At 40.3% G+C, this 27,826-nt stretch overlaps 1 long non-coding RNA gene across 1 annotated transcript; it reads left to right on the forward strand.

Annotated features, from left to right (window-relative positions):
• The first annotated feature begins 986 nt into the window (after positions 1-986).
• LOC106902676 lies at positions 987-27,826 on the forward strand. Its single transcript, XR_001414559.1, has 3 exons — positions 987-1,113; positions 25,343-25,409; positions 27,695-27,826. It is a non-coding gene; the product is annotated as an uncharacterized LOC106902676 (long non-coding RNA).

The following is a 27,826-nucleotide window of genomic DNA, read 5'->3' on the forward strand; positions in this document are numbered from 1 at the left end:
CTTTGTTTGGTGTGAAGAAAGATTTAGAGTAGTTAGGATTACTAAAACCCAGATTCAATCCAAAATATAAATTCGCCTAAATCAAGGAACAAAAAACTTTTAATTAGGGGTACACGTAAGTAACTTGCTGGAATGGCTGGTGAGTTGAGCCTCAAAGTTGGGTGGATGGGAGTGACCCTGCTGATCTGCAGGGGAGATCCAGGGAGTTAGAGGTATATACAGTGGCACAAAGACCTGTGCTTGCTTAGTCCTTTGGCACTGCCTGCTCCCTGGCAGAAGGAACCTTTTTGTATCAGCTAAATATTTTTAGATAAGGCGTAGGCCCCAGAGGGTGCCTAGAATCCTTGGGGGTACAGATAATGATGAGGCCTTAAGCAAAGGGGCTAAAAATTACTTTGTCTGTGTCCATCCTTTACACGGGGAAAAAAACCCAACCCCTTGACCAATCTGGCATGCAGGTGATATGTGTATGTGCACTGAGGGCTTTTCTGCCACTGGTCATGCAGTGAGAGAAGTGACAGGACTGTATGTTAGAGCCAGCAGCACTCGGAAGGGTCTGAGTCTGCTCTAATTTGGGAGTTCTGGTGTTGAAACACTGCATTTTGAACAAAGTCCATATCAATTTCGGCAGTTAATTGCTAGGGCTTCTCCCAATCTAGCTCGGGAGTTAGCTGTGACCAAGGTGCCTGCAGCTACCAGCAGGGTGGTGGAGACAAGAGTGAATGAGAAGGAATGAACTCAGAATAGGCTAGGGGCATCGTGGAGAACTGGCGAATAAAAGGCCTTATTCTTGGGCGTATGAGCAAGATACAGTGCCCTGTCACCTTGCCTCTCTGATGAAAGGTTTTGCTTTGCTCTTTCCACAGTACCTGGAAGGTTTTTACATTCCTGCCTCCCTGTCAGCTGTTCTGTCTCATGTTTTCAAATACGTGGGAGATGATTTTTCCTTCAATTGCTCCTGATCTCGGGCCTGAGTCACGGACCACGCTAAGAGTGGTGAAGGACATTTCCAATTTGTGGCACTGTGGTGGCAAGACAGGCTTGGAGAAGACCTGAAAGAAGAAGAGCCCTGCTGTAGAATTGGACCCTTAAAACCAATTAATTTCTTTGAAGGTAATGGCATTACCCAGTGTGCATCCGCTTTCTGTCTGAAAAGGGCCACAGCCTCTCACAGATCCACAATCTGTGTGTTGCCCTGAATGTGTGGAGTTTTTTTAATATATAATGATGATTTTTATTTACTGTGGCAGAGGGGAACGAATGAGAGTCTGCCACAACATGAATAGAAGCAATTCCACACCTGTCCCTTTAAATGCACATTTGTGGTTGGCTGCCTTTTATTGTCCTCCCTCCTCTGGGGCTGCAGGGGAGTGTGTTGGTGTGTGTAGAAGGATTTCCCAGCCTAGTGGGTGACCCCTCATCTTGCTGCTCCAAGCAGTGGCTTCCCTCCTCTCCTTTCTTTCCAATATTTATTGGAAGCACGTGCTAAGGAATCTGTGAGCCTGCAATGCTAATGAGTGCGTGGCACAGAGCGGAGCAGGGCACCAGATGCAAAGGGACAGGCATGTTTCCTAATGAGGGAGTCCCGAGACCCATCTGTTGAGTCTCGTGGGTCCTCAATGAAGTTAGCTGCGCAAGGTTGCCAGAGGAGGTTTTTTTCTCTAATGCTTTTAGTTCTCAACAAGTGCAATCCTGTATAGAGCAGCATGTCATGGGGTTAGGCTTTGTTGTTACTAGCAGATAATGTGACTTTGAAAAGAACGCCCCCACCCCAGCTGAAAGGAGGATAACCCTCCTCTACCCCCTTCCTTCCCATCCTCCTTGCTCAGATCAATAACAGGTCCCTAGGCACAAAGCCTGCATTCTTTTATTCTCAAATTAGAGCAGCTGCAGCAGCAACACCACAGCTCATTGGAAACCTATTAGCTTTTGAAAGACTTAATCCAGTTTGAAAATAACTAGTGTTTCTCAATCCTTCACGCACTCACTCCTGTAAGAGGCAATATTCTTAGGCTGCATTGAGAGCGGACTGGGCTTATTATTATAATAACCTACATCTCTCTCGGTGTCCCAACGGGGCAACAAAAAAGGCAAAATGTCAGTTTCCCAGCTTCACATCGCCTAAGAACATCGGATTTACTCTGCCATATCACACCCTATCACTGAGCTATGCTGCCTACCATCCTGCCTTCAATAGTGTCCAATACATTGTGATTCACTCTCCAATTTCATAGTTTTTAAGGCCAGAAGGGACTATTATGATAATCTATTTGACCTGCACAACATAGATATTAGAATTTCATCCTAGGTGGGACAAAAGTTGGGAGCAGCTGGATTCTTTGATGCTGCTCTACTGGGCAACAGTGGAAATGTGGGGGATTTTGGAGGGTACTCTGCTGTAAGGGGAGTTTGTTCTTTTTAAGCACATTAAATACAGAGCTTTGCAACTGGGAGCCTTGTAGATAATCAGCAAATGCCTTGCTATAGAGTTAGAGGACCTGATTTTAGGTAGAAAAGGCTTGCTCACCTGTCTTGGCTTCTTAGCTTTTGTATCTAATCACTCCTTTACTGTGGATCTCCTTGCAGTAACCCTGTGAGCTAGTTACTCCCATTTTAAAGGTGGGGACCTGAACTTCAGCAATTGCTTTGCCCTTCAGAAACATTTAGGCCCTAAATGCCTTAATATCTCATGCTCCAGGTCACACTGGAAATCTGTAGGTGATCAGGAAGCTTGTTTTCTCATTTTTCTTGAGTCCCAGCCTATTGTGTTTGCTGGTACATCTTTCTCTGCTTGGACTTTTTCTGTACCGTGCCAGTCCTAAACCTTTCCTGTAAGTGCTGCCAACTGTTATCGGTAATGACGGTACAGAGATTTTGCCAGTAGTAGCTGGGGCAGGACCACCAACTGACTTCCTGAAGGCCACCGAACAGCAACAGCTTTTGATTTCTACTGACCTGGACCAGATTCAGTGTGGTGACCTAGAGCTAAGGGGCTCAGTATCTCATTACTAATCCCTTGAGCTAGCCAATTCCTTCTACCAAGTCAATGTTTTCTAAAGTGTTAAAAGACTTTTCCTGCCTGCCTGCCCATTAAATCCTGCTCTTCTGTCCGTGTCCTTGGATCAGCCTAATCACTGAAGTGGATCAGTTTCAAGTCTTAATGATGCAAGCTGTGGTACTGACAATGCAGAAGATGGCAGGCAGCACAGCCGAGGCGCTGCATTGCGGGCAGCGGGACAGACGCTGCTCAGAGGGGTCTGCTTTGGGGTAACCCTGAGATGCTGCTTTTGTAATGCATTGCCAGCTGGGACATGAGGCGTTTCCTGCTTCTAGCTTATTTATCTGAGACTTACAATCCATATCTATTTCTAGATACTTCAAATCTAGAAAAAAGAGACCAGGTGTTTCTGTGAATCGTCCACTGGTTTTACTGTTTGGGTGCCTCAGGTATTGATTCTCTTCTGTGATATTTTAATCCTCTCACTTTCTGAGTCGGGGAACCTGGCTTCACAGAATGCATCACACAGAACGCCATCACTATGTTCTAATGTATCCTTATTATTGAAGTCTTATATTTTAAAGATACAGAGAAATGTGTTTCAAAAGAGCGTGTACAGAAAACCATCATGTTTTACATTAGAATCTGCAATAACCTCATTCACATACACGTAGCAGGAAACAGCTTCCATTTTCTTGATTTTAAATTGGATACAGAGCAGCTCAGAAGTTCAGATTTTCTATGTATGTGTCTCCTCTTCCAGCAGAGCTTCTTCAAAATTCATACAGGCTTACAAGGGTGGACATATGCATTGCTCCATGTATTTACTTTTTTCCCCCCTCATATATATGAAAAAGGGGAACTATTCTTAGACATTTCAGCTACTCATCCTTGATAGCTGTTTTCTTAATGTTTACTCTGGTAAAGTGGGCATAGCTGTATTTTTAGGAGGAATGTTTTTCTTCTTGCAAAGTAGGCACGCTGTTCCCCCCACTACTTATGCAGCTCTACGTGTGGTGGTGTCTGTGGACACACATGCACTTGAATACAAATTTCCCTCATCAGTTTTTTCTTGAAACAAAAATTATTCATAGACAGCATGTCTGCCTTTGCCTGCATAGAGCACACCAGGCTGCAGATGAAAAGAGTGTGTATCTCCAAGCTTCTGTGCGTGTTCTTAAAGAAGGACTTGTGTATTTGCTGGGCGATACTAACCACGTTTGCCCTTACTTTCAGTCAGTGGATCAGGATACTCTAATTCTAGGATATCTCATTAAGAATATTCTTACAATGGTTAATTAGTCTCCAGAATCATAGGGGCTTGCTCCTTCTCAACATTGGTGATACCAGTTAATGATCTGTTAACATTTGAAACTAAGTTCTTAATGTGGAGTTTGACATGAAGGCCCATGTCTAGTAAAGACACAGAAGCAAAACCTAACAGTGTCCTTCCTCTTGCTAGTGCTTTGTTTATCTGAATTGTTTCCCAAGTTAACTCCTGTGGCCTAACCCCATAGAAGAGAAGATCTAATCTCTGATTGTCCTAGGGGACTATTCCTGCAAGGTCCTTGAAGAATATATCCTGTTTCTCAGTCAAAGGGATGTGTCCTGTCTTCTCTTCTCATTTGAAGATTGTTTACCTGTTATTTATGAACTGTGTTTTGTCTATGGACTATTCCTAGTGTGGTGGCATTGTGATGCTTCTTAGAGGAGGAGGAAGGATTAAAATGGCTCAGACTTTACATTCAACACCACATATTGTATGCAGATTTACAGTTATATTACAAATGCCCCGAAGCCCAGCCAACCCTTGGAGGCAGCAGGAATTCTGCCATCAGTGGAAGACAGATTGAGTCTGTAATAGAGAAATATTGATAGAATTCATAATTAGATGTTCTGATGATGTTTTAGAGCATCATGGTATATGTTGTTGGGTGTCAGATGTGGAACAAAATATTGACCATGTCAGGATGGTGCTAACCTAAAAGCAGTTCAAGGATCAAATTATGCATGAGTCTAAATATTCACACTCAGCTGTAGCAAACAAAATGCTCTCATTTATGCTGGCTAGGATTACAGTTTGGCAATTTTATTAGAGTATGAAGAGGTCACTTATTGTTTCAAAGACGTTTTTTCCTGAAAGGAAGGCAACCAGTGCTGAAGGGCTGAATGCACTGAGCTGTGCTCATTTGGATTAAAAATAGGTATTTTGGGCCAGCGGAGCTTCAAAATAAGCAAATTCTCAAACCAAACAGTTTTCCTTTTAGTAGCCGAAAAGGAAACCACACATCCAGGAGGAATGTAGATCAAAGCAAACTCTGCAAATGATGCAGAAACACATAAAATAACAAACAAGGCTGGTGGGAAGAGGGGAGCTTTTGTAAGCAGATAGGTCTGTTCACATTACACTGAAACCAAATGCAAGATTGCTAAAGAAGATACTTGAGAGGGGTATATAAGGCTGTAGATTTTTTTCCTCAGAGGATTTTTTCCAGCCTGTTTTTGCATGTCTGTTGTATTTGCAAAGTAACATATGAGGGACATACTCAGCACCAGATCTCACTGATAGCAACTTTTGCCTTTCACCACTCTATCTTATCTCTTACTTTCCTTCTCTTCCTCTAGCTTCCCTGAGCCTCCCTCTGCCTAAGTCTATGGCAAAACATGTTTGCTTTACTGCTTGCCCATAATACTATTAAAGCACATAATCAAGTCATCTTCCATAACAAAACTTTCCGTATTTAGGTAGTTTAACTTTCATACATTCAGAAGAGAACATTTCTTATTGTATATAAGTACTAGCTGGTTGAATTGGAAAGCCTTTGTTTAATGTGTGATATATGAGAATACAAATCTACCTCAGAACTGTTTTTAATAGAAAATATGAAGAGGAAGTTATTGCTAAATATTTTTAAGCTCACTGGTTTACTTTTTTTAAGTAAATATGTTGCTGCAATAATCAGTGCTTGTAAAAATTGAATTGATAGGGATTTGGCAGTTGTTGCAGTGAAGTCACTCTTTAGCTTAATGGCTTGTCCAGTCCTTTCTTAAATGCATCTTCATGATGGGCATATAATTCCTGAACTCCTCAGGGTTTTGATTCACAGAGTTCTTGATATAAGAGGAAGGACCTTGCAGAAGGGAGAAGGGTCCTTTGTCCTACAGCCATGAAGAGACAGGGATTTCTGGGATAGCTGTGTTCCCTCCTGTGGGTCCAGCAGACCTCTCCCTGTCTCTTTTGTTCTGCTAGCTCCTTCCACGTGCCTCTCCAACTAAAGGAGGTGCACATGTGGTACCCATCTCACCTTTGGTAGGAAACAGCTCTTTTTTTGTGCAGAAGGTAATTTATTTCATCTAGGCCAACAAGTGAGAAGGAATTTTTTATGGGCCACGTTTCTTTACATAGAATTGAATGTGTCTCTTACCTCTCACCCCTCATCTCTTACAGCCACATACCTTTTGAAAGCACCTTGGTCTGTCTTGCCTAAGGCTGGAGCAGAGCAGGTTCCTGAGGGCTCTGTGGAAGTGAGGATAGGACACAAGCTGGATTGATGCTGCTCCTGCTTGTTGGAAAGATTCTTTTTTGGTTTTGCTTTTTTTTTTGTTCGTTGTTTTGTTTTGTTTTGTTTTTTTAAAACATAGAGTAGCCCCTTTTCTCTCTGCTTTCCAGAGCAGCCTGCCATCAGGAAGGGCAGGCTCCACTGCATCCTGTACAGGTCACAGGATATACGTTGCGCCTTCCCATCTTCCCCTTGGCTGTGCACAAAAAGATGCATGCTCATTGTGTGAACTTACTGTAGAAACGTTACTCTTCTGAAGACTGTCGCTGGGGTACTATGGGGTAGGTGGAAAACAATGCTTTCCCACTATACCAAGAGAGGCTTGTTTACACCAAACAAAGATTTCCTCTAGCAAATTTTATTTCTCTAGGACTCTGGAATTGTTTGCCGGTTCTTTGAACTTTTTTTAACATGGCCACTTTTAGCTTGAATGGAGACTAGTGAAAGTTTGAGCTCTATATCCAGGGAAGCTCATCTCTGTGTGAGCAGTGGACCACTCAGTAGGCTCCATGTATCAGATTGTTAGACAAAGGGGCAGCCTGCAGCAAAAGGGATGTTTGTACTGTGGCCAGAGTGGGCTTCCTTAAAAATAATAGCCAAGGGTAAACACTATCAATTCACCAGTTAGATGCTTGTAAAAAAAAGTGTCAGCCCATTTGCTAACCTATTAAGAAGGGAAATAAGAGTTGACAGTTCACTGTGCTGTGATTCCAAGCATGATGTTTCCCTTAGAAACAGTGCTTATGGTGCTCAGTAGGCAGGGTGAGTGCACTACAGTCAGTGATGGCAAGCCATTGGAAGATTTGTTGCTGTACAGAAGTTTGTGCATGGCTTAGTTTTAGGTTGTTTCAGCCTACCCACATCAAGTGACAGAATGCAAAGCTGTCAGACCTGAACTGGCAAAAAAAAAGGTGGCATTCTAAAAAGAATGAAATAACTTCTATTTTTCTACTCAAATGTGGTCTTTATTTTTAACTTCAGGTTACAAAAACCATGGACGATGTTGTTGAAAGAGGATTATGCCCAAGCCCAAGCTAGCTTGGGAAACTAGCTAGCTAAGGGAAACTTGCTTCTAGAGGAAGATTTTTGCAAAGTTTATTCCCAAGGTGATGCCTTCCAAGTACAGAAAAAAATTACTGTTGTGACCTTCTTTGTTCTTGGTAGACACATGGTCAGCAGATCTGAAATTCAGTCAGTGCTCTACATCCAACAGCTAACTGAGTGATCCTGGTCACCAGAGGAGAAGACACTGGACTTGCAGAGTTTTGGGAGGAAGTTCAGTGATGGGAGAAAGGATGAAGAGACCTTGATGAAAGGTATGTCCAGCCTAAAGCAGGCTGGACAAATTCTGAGTATTATACAGAGTATTTCAAAGTTGCTAGAAAATCTCTTATTGAGTCCAGGAGTTTTTATACTGTCCCACTGTGTTTGGCTGGCCTCAGATATATGGAAAGTCATATTGGAATTAGAATTTTCTTAAGGACAACGAATCTCTTGGTGAAGGCCTTGTACAGAGATGAAGAGTAAAAGGCTGACTCCTATGAGACAGCTTCCAGTATGGCTGTAATGGCTGTGCTTAGCACTGATAATTGGTATCAGAGATCAATTATGTTAAACAGGAGACAATCCCTAATCTATAAAACTGAGTTTAAGTTGGGACAGAAACATGGCATAAAGTGAATTAAAGTCCATAAGAAAGCCTGCTTAGGAATAAGCACTTAGCCCAGACCCCACACAAAACCAGCCCAGGCAGGAGATGAAATATATACTTCAACATGAAACTGAAGACATCAATTGTCTGAGGTTCTTTTGCTGAAATACCTTGCTGTGTGCCCTGTGGATTGACTACAAGGCTACTCTTTCATTCTGATGGCTCAACCAGTGTTGATAAACATAGCTTGAAAACTGATCTAAAAGGACCCGTGGGGTTTTTATTTTACACATTTTTCATCAGCATACAGCTTTCTAAAACATGATTAAATATTTGATAACTTTGACCACAATTAAAACTGATTAGTCTATAATTCAAGGTTTTTCAAAAATAAATAAACAGTTGCCCCGAAACTTCCAGAAGCACAAAAGCCTGTGAAGAAGATTCTTAAACATTAGAAACAGCTGCTTTTACATAACCGTTAATATAGCTGTTGCTTATATTGCAGTGTGGTTCCTTCACAGTATCTGTTACGCTTACGTATGTTAGCACAAGAATTGTATTCACACTCAAAATAGTCATTGGCTTTTTGTCAACAAAAAGCTATAATCAGAATAGTTTTCGTATAAGCAGCAATTTCACAATGGAAGTCCTGCATTCAAGTGATTTCTAACAACTCCGAGCTTGAAAGGGACTGTTTTTAAAAGGAAAATGCTATTGATATCACTGTGTTATAGAGAAGTAAGTTACAGAAGAAGGAAAGCAATAGAGAAGCACGGACACTGTCATACCAGATAAGATATCCAGTGTGATAACATCTGTTGGTATTGGTCAGTACAAGGAGCAAAGAAATTAGAAAGCAATTATTTGCCTAAAGGAAAAAAATATCCTGAGCATTTAATTAGTAGTTTGGATCAGATTCATGGGCTTTATAACAATTTAGTTGTATCTTGTCATAACTAACACTAATTCATTTTGAAATGCAGCATTTTTGGTTTCCCAGTTGTTCTTCTGGCAGAGAGTTGCACAGATGAACTATTCATATTGAAACTTTTCAAAAATCAGTTTTAAATATTATCTTTCTACTTCATTGGCAGAACCTTTGTCTTTTGTTATGAGAGAGGCTGAAGAGGACATGGACTTCCTGTGTGTTTGATCTGTTCTGTAACTCTCATCTCATTTTCATTTAACAATGATAATCCTAGTGTTTTCAGCCTATTTTTTTCCAGATATTTCCTTGAGCTTCTAGCCACTTCACTTGCCAATCTCTGGAGCCATCTTGTTTCTTCTCTTTTCTCTCCTTCCTGTGGATTCAGTATTTCAGACAAACAACGTACGTACCAACAGTATTGTACTAGGAAAGGAATAAAATTTATACTAAATGCCAATATATTATAAACAACTGTCTAGACAAGATTTTACAACACTTATCTCATCCAAGGCTCTAATTTTTTTTAAGTTTTAGACTGTCAAAGTAGAAGTATAACGAATTGTGTTGCTAGGAAAACGATGGCTTGGCTGAGCCAGGTAGGCATGCTGTGCTGCTACTACTTAATACAGCTGAGTGAAAATAAAGGTATTTAAATTGCAGGAGAGCTGCAGCACTGGGCATGACTTTTCAGACTGAGCATGATCTTTCATATTGCTGCTGGAGGTAAATTGATAGTGACTCATAGCATGTTGGTACTGAAAATCTCTTGGTTCAGGGCCTGTGGTCTTCTACAGAATGATCACATTACAATTTTAATGTTTCCTGTACGTTTGGGTATCTTTAATTCTGGAGTACATGTTTTAGGAAGGCTTTCACTCTCTGTATTTCAGAGGGTCTTGCTGCTGACACTGAGCATTAGGCAGTGTGAATGGCTCATTTCAAGTGATCCTGGTCTGTGGTGAAAAGAACAGGAATGAGTCCAGTACACACAGAACAACTGGCTTTTATTTACTGAGACAAGGTTGTAAAACCATAAAGGGAGCAAAAGCTGAAATCAAGGGAGATATAAATAATAGAGTGGGAATGGAAAAGGCAAATCAACATTTGAGGGTTCTTCTGTATGAAACAGAGATCTGGGTTCCAGCGATGGGGGAAAGGCATGAGTCATTCTTCCAAAACTTTGGTTGACACAAGAACCCCTTTATTTAAGTTTGGATTTGAGATTCTTGGAGGTGAAGAGTTTATTTATCAGCAAGAATTCACCAAGACCTTCCCTCCCTCTCAACTTTCAGCCTGATTCATCAAAGCCAAAAAGTAGCCTTACATGATGATAAGTATACTCTTAGACTGCTAACTGATGCTGGGGTCTCCCTTGTAAGATGCAGAAAAAGCTTTCTTAAATTTTAGTCTTAAAAAAAATAAATGCTTTCAGTGTTCCTGGTGGAAATTTCCTGCTCATTGAAGGCTACTTCTTCCTTGAAAAATCTTAGCCTTTTAGAGCATTTTAAAACACATGCTCTTAGGAAATGCTATTGCTTTGGGGCATCTGGCTTGTAATCAGTCAATCCTTTCAGAGCCTGGCTCTTCTGTAATGACACCGACCCAGAGCTTGCCTACTGTGGTCCTGGGGAGCCATGTGCCTTATATGTCCATTGCAACTTGCAGGAGGTCAAGTAGGGGGAAGCCAAAGGATTTGTGCAAATGGTGGAGCCAAGCAGAAGGTCAGGGATGGCATTTTGTGGCCCTGGGAAAGAGACAGCTCTTTCTCGTGCGTCGGGATGAGTCTCTGTCAGTGCCGAGTCTCACAGGATCATGGGGCTTCCATGGCTGGCACCCAGTGTTCTTAATTTTGTGGTGAATAAGAGCCCTGAAAGCACATAATTTAAGCCGCCTGAAGATAATTGTTGAAATAAATCATTCTCTTGGTTAAAGAATAAATCTTCAGCAAGTTTCAAGAGAGCCTAAAGCACTGCTGATTTTAATCATTATTCTACATAGGGAAGTGTCTATGCTGCTTAGTGTTTCCAAACCAGCAGTGCTGCTATTAAAAAGTCAGGCCTGGATATAGAAGCTGTTGCAATTCAAACACAACTTTTGGGGGGATTCCTGAATTCACAGCTGAAAGAGGAGAGGCCTTGGTGAGCAGAGACCCCTTGATCCTCTCCAAGTTTAACTAACCAGTAAGCCACACTGCTCCTCAGTTTCCATGTCTGAACACTGGGTTCTGTGGCCAGTGCTCTGTAGAGCATTGCCCTTCTGGAGGGGAGAAATGCTTCAGGAGAGAGGGGTATTTTTGGCTTTTGGTGTTGCTGGGCTGTTGCTGGAATATGGGTTGCGTATGACAGGAAATGTGCTGTGGTGTGTCAGACTGTACCACAGAGAGCAATTCCAGTCAATGGTGGGTGATTTTTATCAGACTGCCCTGTGGTCATCCAGTGGGCTCCCCAGGGCTCTGCTGGGGATGTTCTTGTTCCATAGAACAAGAAATTTTTGGGGGTTTGGCTAGTCCACAAGGGATTTTTTTGGGGTGTGAAAAGCATCGGTTTGGGTGAGATGCATTCTAGCAAAGTAGAAATTAGACTGGTCAGCTGAGGTCTGGTACTTCTTCGCTCAACCTCCCTGTCCTTCATTTGGGAGCTGCACTGTGACGGAGACAATTCACTCCAGAGGCAGGATGTGGGCAGTAATGACTAGTTAAGGTGTTCCATGACCAACCACGGGTGAGGTACGGTTTGGATAGACTAGAGCTTCTTTTGAGGCTTGATTGAGGCAATTCAGTTGCTCCTATGCCAGCACTCTTGATACCCTGGCTGGCTAGTTAAAAGGTGTTGTTCTGCTAATTTATGATCCTTATGTTAAGTTAAATAGCAGAGTTATTGGGCTCTTTGTACAGAAACTGTGAATCCATGATGTATTGCAGGCAGGTTCCTGCTACTTACCCCTTTTCTTCCTGGCCAATGATTGAACACGAGAGAAAGTTGGTGATCTTGCTATTCTCCCGTGATTTTGTTCGTTTCTCCCTTTTCTTGGAGAGCACTTGGGGATCTTGTTTCTGGAGCTTTCTGGGAGGAATGGCCACTGCTGTGGTCATTTCCATTGCAAACAATCCCATTTCTCTGTGTCCTCCAAACTGAGAAGTAATTACTGCTCTACTGAAGGCAGTCGTAATGTTAAAAAAATAAATTCATACAGCTTTTGGCACAGCACTACTTGAGTAATTCTAAGTGGTTGGGAATTAATTCACTGTGCCATTTAAGCTACTTTGAAGAAGAAGAGATCTAGCTACATTTTATTTTGGTTATATTTTGTGTGAAATGTGTGGAGTTATTGGAACCAGATATATTAACTTTGTGCTTGGCTAATGTACATCAGCTAAGAATTTGTCCCCTGGCACATGGAATTGAAAGCTGAGGGTTTTCTCAGACACAGATGCCACCCAGCTCCCCTGATTTTAGGTATCTTAGCCCCCTCATATGTTACTATGTCTAATAGATAAGAAGACACTGGATCCCAGTGCTATTTCCATCAAATCATCCATTTTAAAGGTCTTAGAATGTGTTTTTGTCTGAAGAAAGATATTTCTCACATGTTATTAGATGGGACCTTTACTGTGAAATAAATCAGGAATAACCATAAGGATTTAAAACATTGTTAAATATATGCAAGTACAGGGTATGTTTATCTCCAAAAGTGGTGTGCATTTAAACAGTGTCATGAATCATTCTATCATGTCTGAGTTACAATAATACACGTAAATCATAGAAGTATCATTTGTCATAAGTACAAGCTTTCACAGGCAATCATTCTTACAAGTTTTCATTTGCAGAAAATATTGGGAGCCGTTGTCTTTGTTCAAAGCTCAAAAAAAAAGTAATCTACTTACAGTATTCGTAAATCAGCCTTGAAAGAATAAATTGTAAAGGAAACAGCACCAAAGCAGAAGTGCGACGTTTCCAGCTATCTTTAGAGGGAGGTCTGTTCTACAATACATTTCAGGTGACAAAACACAAATATGATGCACAGTGCCAAATGGAAACAAAGAATAGACCCTCAGCCACTGGGAATAAAAGAAGACTATAGTAATGTGATTATGGTAATGGTCAACAAGTCATAGTCTTGAGCTTTTGTTCACTGTAATTAACTTCTTGGAATGGCACAGTCGCTTTCTCTGTGCTCATCAGATGGCCCTGCTTTTGTGTCCGCAGTCTGTTATTTCTCCTGCAGGGACTGCAAGCCTCCAAGTGCATTACTAAATGAATTCATTGCTGGAACAAAGATTCAGTAGTAGAATAGAGATTGATATCTTTTGTTGTCAGACATTCAATACCATATAGCAATCCAATTACTTAAGCTGTTTCTATCAGTCTTATTACGGCTCACTATTGAGGCATGCTTTAAAGCTGGATAATTCTGTCTTGCAAGAATGTAGTGGAACAGATTAGAGCTTTAATGAGAAGGCTTTCTGTGCACTAGGGCACTTCCATTGTATGTATTGGGATTGAGGAATCATACCTAGGCAAAGGCCCGGAGTCATTGTTGCAAAGACCGATCAAAGGGAAGCCTGAAATCTGTACAATTGCTTGAAGAAATTTTATGGGTTATAAAAAAAATAGAATAAAAACTGGCAAGGTTTCTGTCACTGCCTATCTGATGAGAATCTGTGGTACACTGGGAAAAGGAAATTGCTTATTGGAATTCAGATTGTGGAATGGATATCTCGTTTTGTGTTTGAACTTTCCCTCCAGTAGGCTATAGGTCAAATTCTGTGCTTAGCTGTAGCATTTTAGGAATGCTGGCAGCGTAAGTTCAACACGAGGCTTATTCTGCATCTAACCACCCAGGGTAGATGTTTGGAGAGGAGGGTTTGTGGTGCACAAACACACAGAAGGAAAGAAGGCATCGATAATTGCATGTAGAGAAGGAAATATTAGACTATCAAGTCAGCCTTCCCAGGTTTGCATCCTTGTTCATCCTTTCTGCACAAGGCAGGTGTAGATTGAGTCCCAGCACAGCAGAAAGCTGGAATCGGTAGGACCTCAAAACTAAGGCTGAAGTGTAGAAGTGGAAAATAGTTATTTTTCTGTGAGGAAAAAAACCCAACAATATAAATACAAACAAATCTATGTATATTTTGGAGGGTGTTTGTGTATGTAAACCACACCTAAGTTTATTGTGGCAAACACAAGCAGTAGAGACTTGGGAGATGCCAGACTAAGTTTGTATGTCCAGCAAGACAATTTGACTGTTTCATGAACGTATGATTTCTGATGGAGTTTTGAAACATGATAAAAATCTCCAACCCTGTTCCAGGCCTCAGCAGAAACGTCAGTGCTTTAAGTCAACACAGTGTGAACAGAAGCACCTAGGAATTGCTAAGGTTGAAGTAAACCGGAAACACAGATTAGAGTGTTTTTGTATGGGATACATACAGCTTGGCGTAATTGGTGAAAATAAGTATATCTAAACTTGCCTGAATTTCTGCTTCTCCAGTCACTATCTTTAAATAGCTGAGGGTATGTTTTATTTTTTTGGTATGATAAATGTGCCACAGCAAACACTCGCTTTGTGTGAGTGGCAAAGCTGTGTAATTTCTGCAGGGCAACACTGATTTCCAACAATTTGAGGAGGATATGACCTATTATTCCTAGATGCAAAGAAATGTGTATGCTGTATAATTTCATTACAATAAGCCTGATTTTCCATTTCTTATGGTTGTTTTACACTATTAACAGCTAAATGTTTTCTCATCAGGGACAAAGTTGTGAAGTATTACGATGCACACATATTGTCCGACTAATATTTTCAAAGTATTATTTAGAAGAACAGCAATTATAAAGACATTTTCCAAAGGAAATTTTATTAGAGTTAGGATAAGGACGTGGGGGTGTGAACGTATGTCTGAGGAACACCTGGAAGTTTATCTGTGCATGTGGATTTGTTTTCAGAAAGTGTTTGCGTTCCTGCATATAGACCACAAACACTGCTTTTCTTCAGCAATAAAGGTATGACCCAGTACTGGGCAGAAGCTAAACTTTTTTTTGTAGTCTCAGTTGCCTGGTGTGGACTGAAGTTAATGTTTTATGAGGCAAAGGACAGCACCTGTTCATTCCAGGAACAGTTACTGCTAAGATATTTGTTTTGGGTCAGAGTTAAGGTGATTTTGTGCTGAATTATCAGTTTCTTTCTCACTCAGGAGTGTAACAGGCAATTAAAGATTTAGGGTGGCCTGACCTTTATTCTGTTCATTGTTGACTTGCAATGAATGATGTCTACAGTAACTGCTTTCTTGTAATTTATTTACTATTTATTTACTATTTAGGAATGAGGGGTTTGGACTTGAGATCATCTAAGGGGAGCTTTTTATGTGCATTTTCATTTATTTTGTCTAAATACATTGAAACCTCCAGGTCAGATACTCAGCTGGTGTAAATCAGCTTAGTTCCATTGACGTCAGTAGAGCGACGCCAGCGGCCCATCTGACCCACTTCTTTAATCTGATCACTTGTCCATCCCATTAATTTCAGATTACATCAGAGTGAGCAGAGCCTTACCTCATTCACCATGAACTTGATATAGGATGTAGGTACAACCTTGCAAGTTTTGGCAGACGATTATCACCACTGAGAAACATGTAAAGAGCAAGAGTAGCATCCTGTCCTCTACCATGTGGAAATTGCTTGGAGCCAAGGTATCTGATAGACCCAGCTTGCCTTAATATGAGACTGTGTGACATATGAAGTTCCAACTTGCTCATAATAAATTACATTAAAACTTTAATACAGCATCTCATGTGATCTGAATATCTATTAAATAATTAGTAATATTCATTCGGTTTTCAGGATGCTCTGTGCCACTACAGCAAGCTGTGAGTCTTCAGAAACAGCAGCATCCCAGCTGTCAAGGCTGTGCTGGTACCCACCATAGAAATTTCCAAGGAAATTCAGATTTAGGTTTGCAGTCATACCTTGGGTCTGGTACCTCTAACTTGTTCCTTCAGTTTTTCCTGGTTTTCACTGTGGTTTGCTGTTGGGTCTGTTCCCTGCTGTTGTCCTCTCAGATCAGTATTGAATGGTGAGAACTGAGTATTATCTTCTTGTTGCACAGTACTCTCCCAGTGGATCTCTGGATCATCTCTTTGACTGCTTGAATGAGCACATTTGGAGGTTCAGGTTTATTTTATTTTTTTATTTGTTGGGGGGGAATGGAGGTGCCAATGCACAGCTGAAGAACTCATTTTTTTCCCTTAATCTGAGTTGATGATTGAACTGACTCTTGGCTCTTCCGCTTATTCTCAAACAATTATCTTATTCAAATATTCTAGTAGCTTCCAGGGACACTTTCCCAGGAGTGTAAGATATCACGTGTTTGGGCTCTCTGACTTTTGTGTACTTAGAGAAGTTGCTTGCCCCTGAAAGTTTATGTCAAAGTCATCATTTGTTTCTGTTCCGTAACCTTGCAGTGAATGTACACTCTTAAGAAGATCCAGGAACATGTTTTTTACCACAGCAGATACTTTCTCTTGGTACTGCTACATAATATATCTCTCTAGTTTATCTACCTCAATGCTTAGTTTACATTTCCTTAGTAAAGAGAAGTGGTTTGCCTTTTTGTTGGCTCTTTTCTATGGTTGTCGCTGATATTGACGAGGTATCACAAATATTGCTTTTTCTGGGATCAAACTGTCTTGCACATTTGTGTCCAACTTGAGCGAAGCAATCCATTTTCTCAGCAGTCAGTTGATCCTCTGCAGCATTATCTAGTGTCCTACAACCTTTTCTGAGCTAGTCATTCAATGGCCATTGACTTTGTGCTGGACTTTCTCCAGTATCTCCCTTCAAGAGTTTGCAAATGCCAAAATGATGTGAGCCATTGCAGTTCTGGTATCTTTTTCCAAATACCAGATGTTGTCTTGGCTTCTCTTATTCACAAACTATGTCTTGTTTTTGCGAACTCCAAAATTTTTGCCATAGGGCTTTTTCTGTATGTTGTTTCTCATATCTGTCAGAACTGCTCCTGCCTCCCAAGTGTCAGTTCGGGTAGAGTGGCTTTCTTTTCTTGGCAAGTTCTAGTTGGGTTATTCCTAAATACTTTAAAAATATTTCTCTCTCTCTTTCCCCCCCTACACTATAATATCAGCTTGACCCTCATACCAGCTGTCAGTTAGTAACAGAATATTTCCATCTTTTTTTCCATACTGTTCAGTATAGTATTCATGTACATTTAATAATCTGCCTCCCCTGCCTGAGTTAACTAAACTATATAAATCATCTATGCTGTCAGAATCAGCCAGTACCTGAAAGGAGACCGTGTTTCTGTTGCTTAGGAAGGCAAGCACTGCTTAAACTTCCCTTCTCTCTACTCCGCCTTTCAGAAGGGCTTTGACTTTGATGGGATTTTTAAATTCTTCTTTCTTCCACATGGACTATTGCATTTGTTCACTTTATTCCTATTGTTTTACAGTCCTCAGAAGTTGTTCCAAATAAAGGGAGACAGTACTCTGCCTAACCGACAGCCTCCTTCAATCCTAATAGCAACATCACTTAATGCTGGAGCCTGATTTGCTAATGAGAGTCTGAATGACAAATATCGGAGCCTCTTGAAGGTAGTTTCCGTAAGCTTTAAATGTACTGTTTAGGCACTTAAATTCTGGGGTATGCATAGCCCTTATGGTCTATGGCCACTGGGCTCCTTTTTGCTTTTTTCCTTAGAAACCAGAGTAGGTGACTCCTGTCTAAACCTGAAGAACCCACAGTAGTATCTCAAATCCTTTTTTCTTCCTTTCTCTATCATGGCTCTTTTCACTGCAGAGGGAGCATAAAGCCCCATTCATGTCCCTTATGTCTCTCTCCAACCAGCTGTTTTGTTCCCTGAATCCATCGGTGCAGTCTCCACTGTGCACAGAGAAGCAAAGCTGGAGGGCAGGTTTGCTCTTAGAGATAGTCTCATTGCAAGTGTAGAAGGGGAAATCCATTTTGACAAGAACCCCTTAGTCTCATTGCAAGTGTAGGAGGGGAAATCCCTTTGAAGAAGAAGCCCTAAATGCACTGGTAAACTTCAGTGAGTGCACTTTCTGTGCAAGACAAAAATTCACAGTTGTCAAGGTGAGGTTCAAGGTGTTCTGTTCGTACAGAAGGCTGTACAATTGTTTGTGGGGTATGTGCTTTAGGAGCTTTGCTGGATGAGGACCTTATTAAATTTGAGTAAACTAAATAAACCAAGCAAGCACAAAAATCAATTAAATTTTACAATATGTTTGAGAGAAAAGCAAGCAGGCAGCTTTTCTCTTACTTTTAAGAAAAAAAGAGGCAGAAAAATGAAGCAAGTAACTTGGCTCTTGGGAGCAAGTAGCAAAGCAGAACCAAAATTCAGATTTTTATTCTGGACTTCGTCTACTTCACTGACATTTTATTTTTTAAATGTTTTTCATAGGATGTTGTGCTTATTTTATTCCTGTGATTACTTTCATAAACAGAAAGCAGTAAAATCACAGTGACGTTAGTCCAAAGTTGGGACAATACTGAGTTCAAGAAGTACAGCAGAAATTTAGTGAAGATGCAAATATATCTGCATCTCGTCAAAAGTTCCTCTTTCATTTACCAAGGAAACATAACAAAATTAATGGATTTTAGATGAGAAGGAAACTCAAGACTATCTAATATGACCATATGTATTTTGCGTGCCATAGAATTCCACTTAGTTATCTCTGCAAAACTATTTCCTGCCAGATAGTGGGCCAGATCGCACCTCTGCTAACTTTAACTACTTCAGTTTCAAAGCAACAGCACTCTCTAAAGATGTAGTCTGACTTGGCTGTTGTAGGTTTACTGTATAAAGACCTAATGATTCCGAAGTCCATGAAACCTGAAATGAGTGATGTATGTAAGTACTCTTTTTGTAATCCCACAATCCAAGAGGTTGCTCAAGACAGGAATGAAAGGAGGCAAAGGAAAATCAATGTTTAACTTGGAAATATTTGTCAGTTAACAAGTCACAGGAAGTAAGTACATTTAACACCTAAGATAGTTGAAGTAGCAATCTAATTTATACTTAATTTATATTTGGGGGGGTGGTAGGAGGTGTAGGATTTAAAAAAAAAAAGTGAGCCCAGACAAAAAAAATCATCCTCGAAAGTTCATTTGAGCTTTGTTACCATTGCATTTCTGAAGTTCAGGAATATCCTCGAAATGTATTTAAACACATCTATTTTATAGAGGGCTGCTAATCCAGACTCTGACAACATTTAAACACGTACTGAAATCCTTCTTTCTTATGAACAACGTATAATTGTGTGCATAAACACCTATTCTGAGTAGGGATGATTTCCTGAACTGCAGATATCTCTTGTGTGCTTCAGCTATTTTAAGGGAGTTCTATTTTCTGGCATCTTGCTGCTTTTCTTCTTTTTTCCCTTCAAAAACACATCTGCTATAACATCCTGTTGAGTTTAAAAGTATATTCCTTTACATTCTCACAAGCTCGTAGTTTTTAAGACCTGGAATTTCTTATACAAGGAAATCTGCTGGAAATCTATAAGAGCTCTGTGTACAATGAACAGGGTACCTTCTTCACCTCCTAGTTCTGCATTTTAGGTTTTTGTCATACTGAAAAAGTGTAAACATCTTAATCCCTCTGAGGGAGGAGTCTCTCAGGTATTTCCTTATTGATCAGCGCTGTAAAGCGTTGATGTCTGTCTGGGAGGCACATCGATCTGTCTTGTCTAGAGTAGCTGAAAGGACTTTATGCATTGAATTTTCTCAGTAGTGCTATAAAATAACACATCTTGGCAAGTGAAGCCAGCCTGTTAATGTATGGATTTTCTGCCTTGAGTGATTTTCTGAAATCAATAACTCATTAAAAAGAAAAAAGTGCTATTCTTACAATTCATATCCATGCAAATAACAGGCTGACTTCAGCAACAGTGTCCAACTGAGTTGTATCACTAAGTTTGGAGGATGATGTGTTGTTTGTTCAGATGCCCTGATTGCAGTTTCATTTTTGCTTCATCCTTCTTGAAAAACACCATTTTAACAACATTATCCATTCATTAATTCTAAAGAGAAATGCTCTTCTGGCAGAATGGTTAAACAGCTACTAAAAATAAGGTCTGCTGGTGAATTCTTTAAAAATATGACTGCATCCCCACCAAGTAACTCACTTTCAGCAAAGAATCCAAGCGTAAACGTTTTTCAAAATCACAATCTCTAGATATCCTTCATGCATACTGTAATTCCTCAAAAGAAGTGGCAGATAACATGGAAGGGAAGGAAGCTTTCCATCCCAAGTGTGTAAAGCATTGCGGTTTTTAATTTATTGACTGAATTGATCTGACTTTTAAAAGACTCCCCAACTTGGCATCAGTATCCTGTTTATCTCAGATGCAATGAATCTGTCCTTCTTCCCTGTGGGTAGGTACTTAATAGCTGTTAACTTAAGAGGACAGGCCCTGCTGGATCCATAAGTATTGTACTTCAAGGTACATTTGGATTAAAGCTTTCTTTTCCTTCTGCTCTGTTCTCAAGTTGCTGCACTACCTGCTTTTTTGACTTTCTTAGTGGCTTGAAAACCATGTCAGACGTTTTTCAGCGTGTTAGTTCTTTTTTTCAGGGTGATTTTTCATGCACCCAGATGCATTAATTCAAAATTTTTGTTTTTTTTTCAAGTGCAGTGACAGGATTTAGAATGCTCCATGGGATGCTGAAGTCAGCCACTTTCACAAAACTTTTCCATATGATGCATGTCAGCAGCACAGCTTCAAGGAGTGTCTTCTCATTTTGCTTTCCACTTAGCATGAGTTTAACAGGTGTCTCAGAACACCTCGGAATATGGCAGTATTAGTGTATGTGATCTGGGAATAAAGAGAGAAGGCAGGAGGGAGGGGAAGGGAGGTAACTGGGAGCTGGAAAATGAACTGGTTCAAAGGACACCCTCCAGCAAAGGGTGGCAGAAGAATAAGATTTGGTAGGTTTAACTTTACTGTGAGAAAGAGCAAACCTTGCATGTCAGCAGGGACTCATGTGGTTTAATAAATTACTGGAAGGTTAGGAGAATGGGACGTGCCCTCTCTAGAAGAGTCTCTGGAAGGTCTGAGGGAATCCTGAGCCCAGTAATAAATTTCTTGATCTCTAATGAGAAACGCAGCCGGTAGTATGACCAAGCATTCTTGAATGACTGTGTGCTGGATTCTTAGCCCTTTAAGACTAGTGGAAGAACTGACAGAGCAGAAATAGTCCAGCCAAGGGATTAAAATCAGAAACTACTCTGTTCGTTTAGTGAAAAAAAATATAAGGACCTGTTCCTGGAGCAGCAGAAGCTCAGTTTCCTATGGAACCATCTCCCACACACCTTCTAGGGACCTTCGTAAGACCCTCTGACCCTTCCCAGAACCACTCATGACCAGAAGCACAAAAGGCAACTTCTGCTCCATCTGCTGTGGAGCTACGCACGTACTGATTTGAAGGCTAGAAATAAGCTGATTTGTACTGATTGGACAAGTAACCATTGATCCCACTCCTTCAAGGAGGTTTTCCCCAGCTGGGGGCACCAATTTAGGTCTTTTCTTCTGTGCAATGGCAAGACCTGTAGGAACATAATTATCTCCAAGACTTTTGCTTCTCCCCTGACAACTTGCGTTGAAATGTGCCAGTGGGTTTGCAAGTTATTAGGGGGAGACATGAACAGACAGACGGCATGACTGCATAAGCCTCATTTCCTTAGGAAATCAAGTGGAAATGTTTGTATAGTTTATACACAACACAATATGGTTTGGGTCTGTCATATTACCTTGAAGGTTGTTGTTGCAATTATGTGTTCCATTGTGGTGCTTCATCTAATCTAGAGTTTGTAAAAATACTGCTTTGGACCTTTGTGATTTGTTTTCATGCATCTCATAGGAACCTAGGGCTGGAAGGGGCGTCCTGGGTCATTGTGTCCAGGCTCCTGCCGAGGTATATGAACTGTAAAAGTTGAAAGAGAAAAGTACTGTATAATAAACTTCTGGTTGGTACAGTGGGGAAGTTAATGAGACAAGTGAAACCTTCTGTGTGGCCTTCACAGATCTGGAAGCCGCAGTATGGGACAGTCCCCTTGCAAATCTTGGGTCATTAGCTTATCTTCTGCAGTAATTGCAAAGGGTGAATGTCAGAGGACAAATGAATTCCCCCCTATACAGCAAAAGAGCATGAAGAATCCACATTTTCTTTAGAGAATCCTGGGGAAAAGATTGCCAGATTTTTACATATCTAAAAGGGGTTTTAAAATGTTACACATGTTTATGTGGAGGATATTATTTGGTCCAGGAAGAGGAGAGACACTCCTTAGCTTTTAAATGTGCTTGAATGATAGTAAGGCATGTTCAGCATTCTGTAGGATTTTCCTAAGCAGACCAAGAACCAGAAGTCCCTCCATGGAATAAGACAATAGGAAATAGGTAAAAGAAGGATGGCAGTTTCTTATATATAGGGCATGTGGGAACAAAAGTATCAGATTATTCCTGGAGCTATGTTACAATGCTAGAAAAAGAATCTGATGATATAAAATCAAAATACTTAAGTGCCAGTGTTTCAGAATCTGTGCCATTTGCCTTAAGAGTTTATCTGTGCACTGATTGTTAGGATTAAATGTTCTTCTTCAGATTATGTAGATATTTGCAGATTGTTAAGGACAATTTTTGAGTATTTATATTCCAGAATATCTACATTGTTTCAAATCTTTGTGATGAAGTGTCCTCTATATAACATTATAAAAGGTGCAGCTGTTTATAGAATAAGATATAGCCTGATAGAAGCACTAGAAGGACAATAGTTTATTCGACAGTTTCTACAAAATAAACAGAAAACAAAACAGCCCTTTGAAAATCTCAGTTTGGCAATACTTAAGCTGTGATCAGAAATAGCAGGATCATTTTTTAATTATTTCAAATCGTTTCCCTTTTTGAAAGTAAAGTAAATACACAATTAAAACATTGACATTTTAAATGTTTTATGTGGAGTAACTTTAGCATTAACTGGGAAGACCACTGACTTACTTCACTGCTGTCTTTTGCTTGATTTGGCTGTGTTGCAATTTTACATCTCTTTACCCTTACATCAGAGTTTGATCCAGCACGACAGGGGCAACTTAAGGCTCATCTAGAAAAATGCTTGAGGTTGTGAGTAGTTTTAAGCATTTGAATGGACTCTTTGACTTTGGTTGCACTGTTTGCATCCTAGAATATGAAGTGTATGCTTAAATACTTCAGTGAGTTATCTTGTGCTCCAAACCGGAGCTCTGAGCACAGGTCACACTGATAGTGATAAACTGAGCTCCATCAGCCTTGTGCCATGTTCACATACACCCAGAGCTGGAGTGTGCAGTGAACTACGTTCTGTGGGTAGTCCATGAAGTCATAATCAGAAAGATGGAAGTTGCAGCTTTATTTCAGAAAAGGCAGATTCCTATAAAACGTTGCATGCTTTAGTAGAATTAGGCAGTTTTAAAAAGTCATTCCAGGGTCTGAATCATTAAACTTTGGACCTTTAAAGGTATTTAACTGTTAAACTCCTGACTGAATGAAAACCTAGTTCTGGAATGTTGTAGTTACTTTTGTTTTAAGGTGTTTGGAATGAGCCTAGTCTTTTAAATACTATGTTAATGCTTTCAGTATGTTAATTTTTAACAAAGAAGTTTTCTTCATGAAAAGCACATTTTCTGCCCAACAGGATTTGATAGTGTTTTCCATTAAAACTTTGAAGACTCCTAAATTTGACATTGCTGCAAAGTTTGCTCAGTCAGGCTCAGCCTCTAGAAAAAAGTCTTCTAACTAGAAGGGGAGGGGAAAGGTTATTAAAAATCTATCATCACCTAATGGAGGGTTCCAGACTGCTTTCCATTACCAGGTTGCCCTTCATCACTCTGTGTTGCGATGGCTTTAAGCAGGTGTGACTCATTTGTATGACTCTTGGGCTCTCATGCTGCTTTGGGAAACCAGTGCACCAGCTGGCTTTGGGCTTAGTGGTTTGCTGTAAGGCTCACCAGGACCCATTTCTAAGTCCACCTTATCCTTTTCTCATATAATCTTACATCTAATCTTAAATTGCAAATATTATAGCATGGTCAGCATTCAGTGACTGATGCTCCCAGCCTGTCACTGCTCCTCCGTGTCCAGCCACCAGCAGCTAAATCCCTTTCCCCAGGCACCTATGCAGTACTAGAGCTTTGTTGCTGCAGCCGAGCAGACATGGTGAGATTTTTTTCCCCCAGTTTTTATTTAGGTAAGTACGTTATCTCCCATCCTTCTGCCCAATCAAGCTCAATTTTGTCTTTATATAAAATATTAATCTCTAGCCCAGTCCTGCTTGCTTCATTCACCTCACAGTTGAATTCAGTTGACTTGGGTGGAACTAGTGAAAAGACTGAAGCCAGCTGGACAAATACTGTTTTCAGTTACCATGACATAAAATACTCTGATTCTACTGAAGTCAATAGAGAAAACCCAGGATGAATAGATTATGTTGACTTCTGTGATAAGTGCAAATGCAATTAAAATTTCCTTTTAGCATTAGATATCACGGTGCCATATGAAAGCACTTACATTTTGCATCATCAGCTTTTGAAGAAACAGAGTCCCAGAAATTGCCCATCATCCCATAGCATGTCAGAGCTGTGGTTGAAAATACTTGTTTCCCTACCAGGTGCCTTTACATACTGGTTTCTCTTGCTTTTTGAGGAAAATACTTGCATAAAGAAGGAACTGAAAAAGTAGTTGTGTATATGCATTGCACTCAGAGGGGTGGAAATTCTTATTGAAGTTTTGTGGTCTGCATATAAGACACTTGATTATAAATAGCAAGAGAGCATAACCGTGAGTTTTATCCTTATGTTATATAAGTGCAATAATTGACAGCCCATTCCCCAAATGGTATTTACTATAGGCAATATGATGAGAGAAAAAAAGTATATTCGCTTGAAGTTCATTACTGTATTTACAGTACTGCTTTCCCATGCTTATTTTAGGGTCATTTGGGAAAAGGCTTTAACTCCAAAAAAATGAATGCATTGCTATTCTGGGAGTTAGATTGTCACTTAATAAATATATTTCTGATAATAAAAATCGGTGTCGTTTTCCTTGCAGGGACTTATTCGGAAGAAAGTTAATAAAAACTGCATGGAAAAACTAGCATCACAGCTTTTTTTTTTTTCCTTGTTTTTGTTTCAAATTCCTACAGGAAAGTCAGCCGTATCCAAAAAGTGTCAAGAAACAGAGAAACGATCTATGGTCATTAAAACCCAGAGGTAAGATTCTCTTAGTAAAGATACTATTAAGCAAGGTAGCTCTGATGAGCCTTTTAAATATATTTTAAGAACAAAGACTTAACTGGCCCTGCTGATGGGAAAGTCATAATGTGGCTTTTTTCCTGATCACTTTCTATTCTTTGTATATGTGACAGATGTCAATGAAGTTGAAAAGTGTCCATTTCCCAGCAGGATGCTGGCTGTTCCCCAAAATGCCTGGGCCGTTTATAGAGGCCCTAATATCTTCTGATCATGACTGAAGGATTTGTAGAGAAAGCATCCTGCAGGGCAGAGGCCTGCTGCCTTTGAATAGAGGGCAGCCAGCAGCTCTACGGGCCTCAGCAAGAGATGCCACTGTACCATCAGGAAACTTTGATTTATTATCTGAGAAATTCACCATCCATCTGCATGAAGAGGTCACAGAAGCAACTTTCCTAATGTGAATCTGAGACCCCCATTATTTCCCACTTATTGCTACAAGCATGAAAAATTGTTCCAACTGAGAAAGCTGGACTTTCAGGACTTGTTGCCATGGCTGAATTTATAGGAATATTTAGGAGCAACGCTTAGTGGGGTTTTTTGAATGTATAAACTCCAACAATTTTCACAGGTTTTTGCTAATTAATGCCACCACTCTGGAAATGGAAGCAGTTCTGCAAACAAGCTGCGACAAATGGGATTTTTATTGCCAGTGGAAAAGCCTAGGGAATAATTAGCGGGTCCGTAGAGATCTCTTGATTACAGACATCTGCATTGGTAATGTCCAGACGAAAAGATCGCCGAGGGAAATGTTTAGGGATTTTCACCTAAGGGCACATTTATGTTGTCAGCTACACCCTTCAAACTGCAGTCGGACAAATGTGGGAAAATATTTTGTGAAACATTAGACCGATGAACCTGATGTTGACTAATCTGGACTAAGGAAACTGGCCTTGCTTTCCAAAGTACTGTCCAGCAGCCAAGACTTGCAGATGTAATATTTTGATATCTCATTAAACTTGATTTCACAGAGATACTTCTCAGTGCTGCATTGGAGTTGCTGTGTGTTGCCTAAGACGCTTTTGCAGTTATCGCTGCTTTGTTGAACAGAACGAAGAGGAAACAAGAAGACTGATTATTAGAAAACCACATGACTCCTTGAAAATGAAGCACTGAAAAAAAGAATTCATGTCAACACAGGATTTATTAGTGCAGGTTGAAGAGTAACTTGATTTGGGATTTTCCTGCTCTCGCCAAAGTGATTCACAATATAAATCATGGATCTGCTTATAGAAGCCGTTGAGGTTTTGTCTTTTTTAAACAGCATGCTTCTAAAATGGCTAACAAAACACTAGTTTCAGGCCTTTGAAACAGAATTTTAAGCTATGAGTTTTTAAAAAAACACAATTACATTAATTTGTATAGCATTACAGTGTAGCTTCCCCATTCCTGGACTGGTTCTGTTGTATCAAATGCCATATAAATCCCAAACAAAACTAATTCCTTTCCTGAAGAACTTACAGTATACAGATTTGGTTGCTTTTACTGGTTGTGTCTGGATATAGAATTTAAAATAAATTCAATGTATAATGGTTTTGATTTTAAAATATCCATAACACAATGTACATCTGTCTTGGTTAGAATCTCTGTGATGGGATCTTCACTTTCACAAGCCTTGCAGCAGAAAATGCCCTTAAATTTGTATTTAAACCCATCCTTCTCCAGGAAAACCATTAAGCAGATGATTAATTTTAAGATACATTTCAGTCCCAGTGGCATCATTTATCCTACTCACCGGTCAGGCAGTCACTTACAACAAAGTTAAGTACTGACCAGGCCTAATTCTGAATCCGGGCACTCCTTCAAGATGTCACGAGAAGCAAGACTAATGCTTCTGGTTTTTAAGCCGCCATGTACACAGTTCGTATGTAGAGCTGCACCCAGTAATGCGCCAACATCGGAGGCAGGGGCTAATCATCAGCATGAGGCTGTCGGCTCCTGAAGTCCTCGATTAGCAGGCTATGTCAGATGTTGGCCCTTTGAGGATGTGGATTTGAACTACAACTTGTGAACCAGTTGTGCCCACAAATAAACATTTGTTTTCCTACACCTTTCTTCAGAGAAGAAAACTGGGTCAGATGTTCCCGAAGATCTCTCTTTGCATGGCTTTTCTACTCTCTTTGTGATGAGGGGTGGGGGTGGAAGGAATGAAGGGTTGGGAAAGATGAAGAATTCAGAATTGCTGAGGATACTTTTGTTCTCAAATAACTGGAACCTGTATGACAAGTACCTATATATATTCATAGGCACTAGGTACCAGAACCCATGCTTTGCTACTGTGTGACCCAGAATGTTTACAGCAATACGAAGTAACATCAGAATGAAGTTTTCAATAACCTTATTCTGACTCCTTATGAAGACTTTCCAGAAGTCCTCAG

The sequence above is a fragment of the Calidris pugnax genome, unplaced genomic scaffold (assembly GCF_001431845.1).
Source record: "Calidris pugnax isolate Ruff unplaced genomic scaffold, ASM143184v1 scaffold31, whole genome shotgun sequence".
In the NCBI taxonomy this organism is placed as follows: domain Eukaryota; kingdom Metazoa; phylum Chordata; class Aves; order Charadriiformes; family Scolopacidae; genus Calidris; species Calidris pugnax.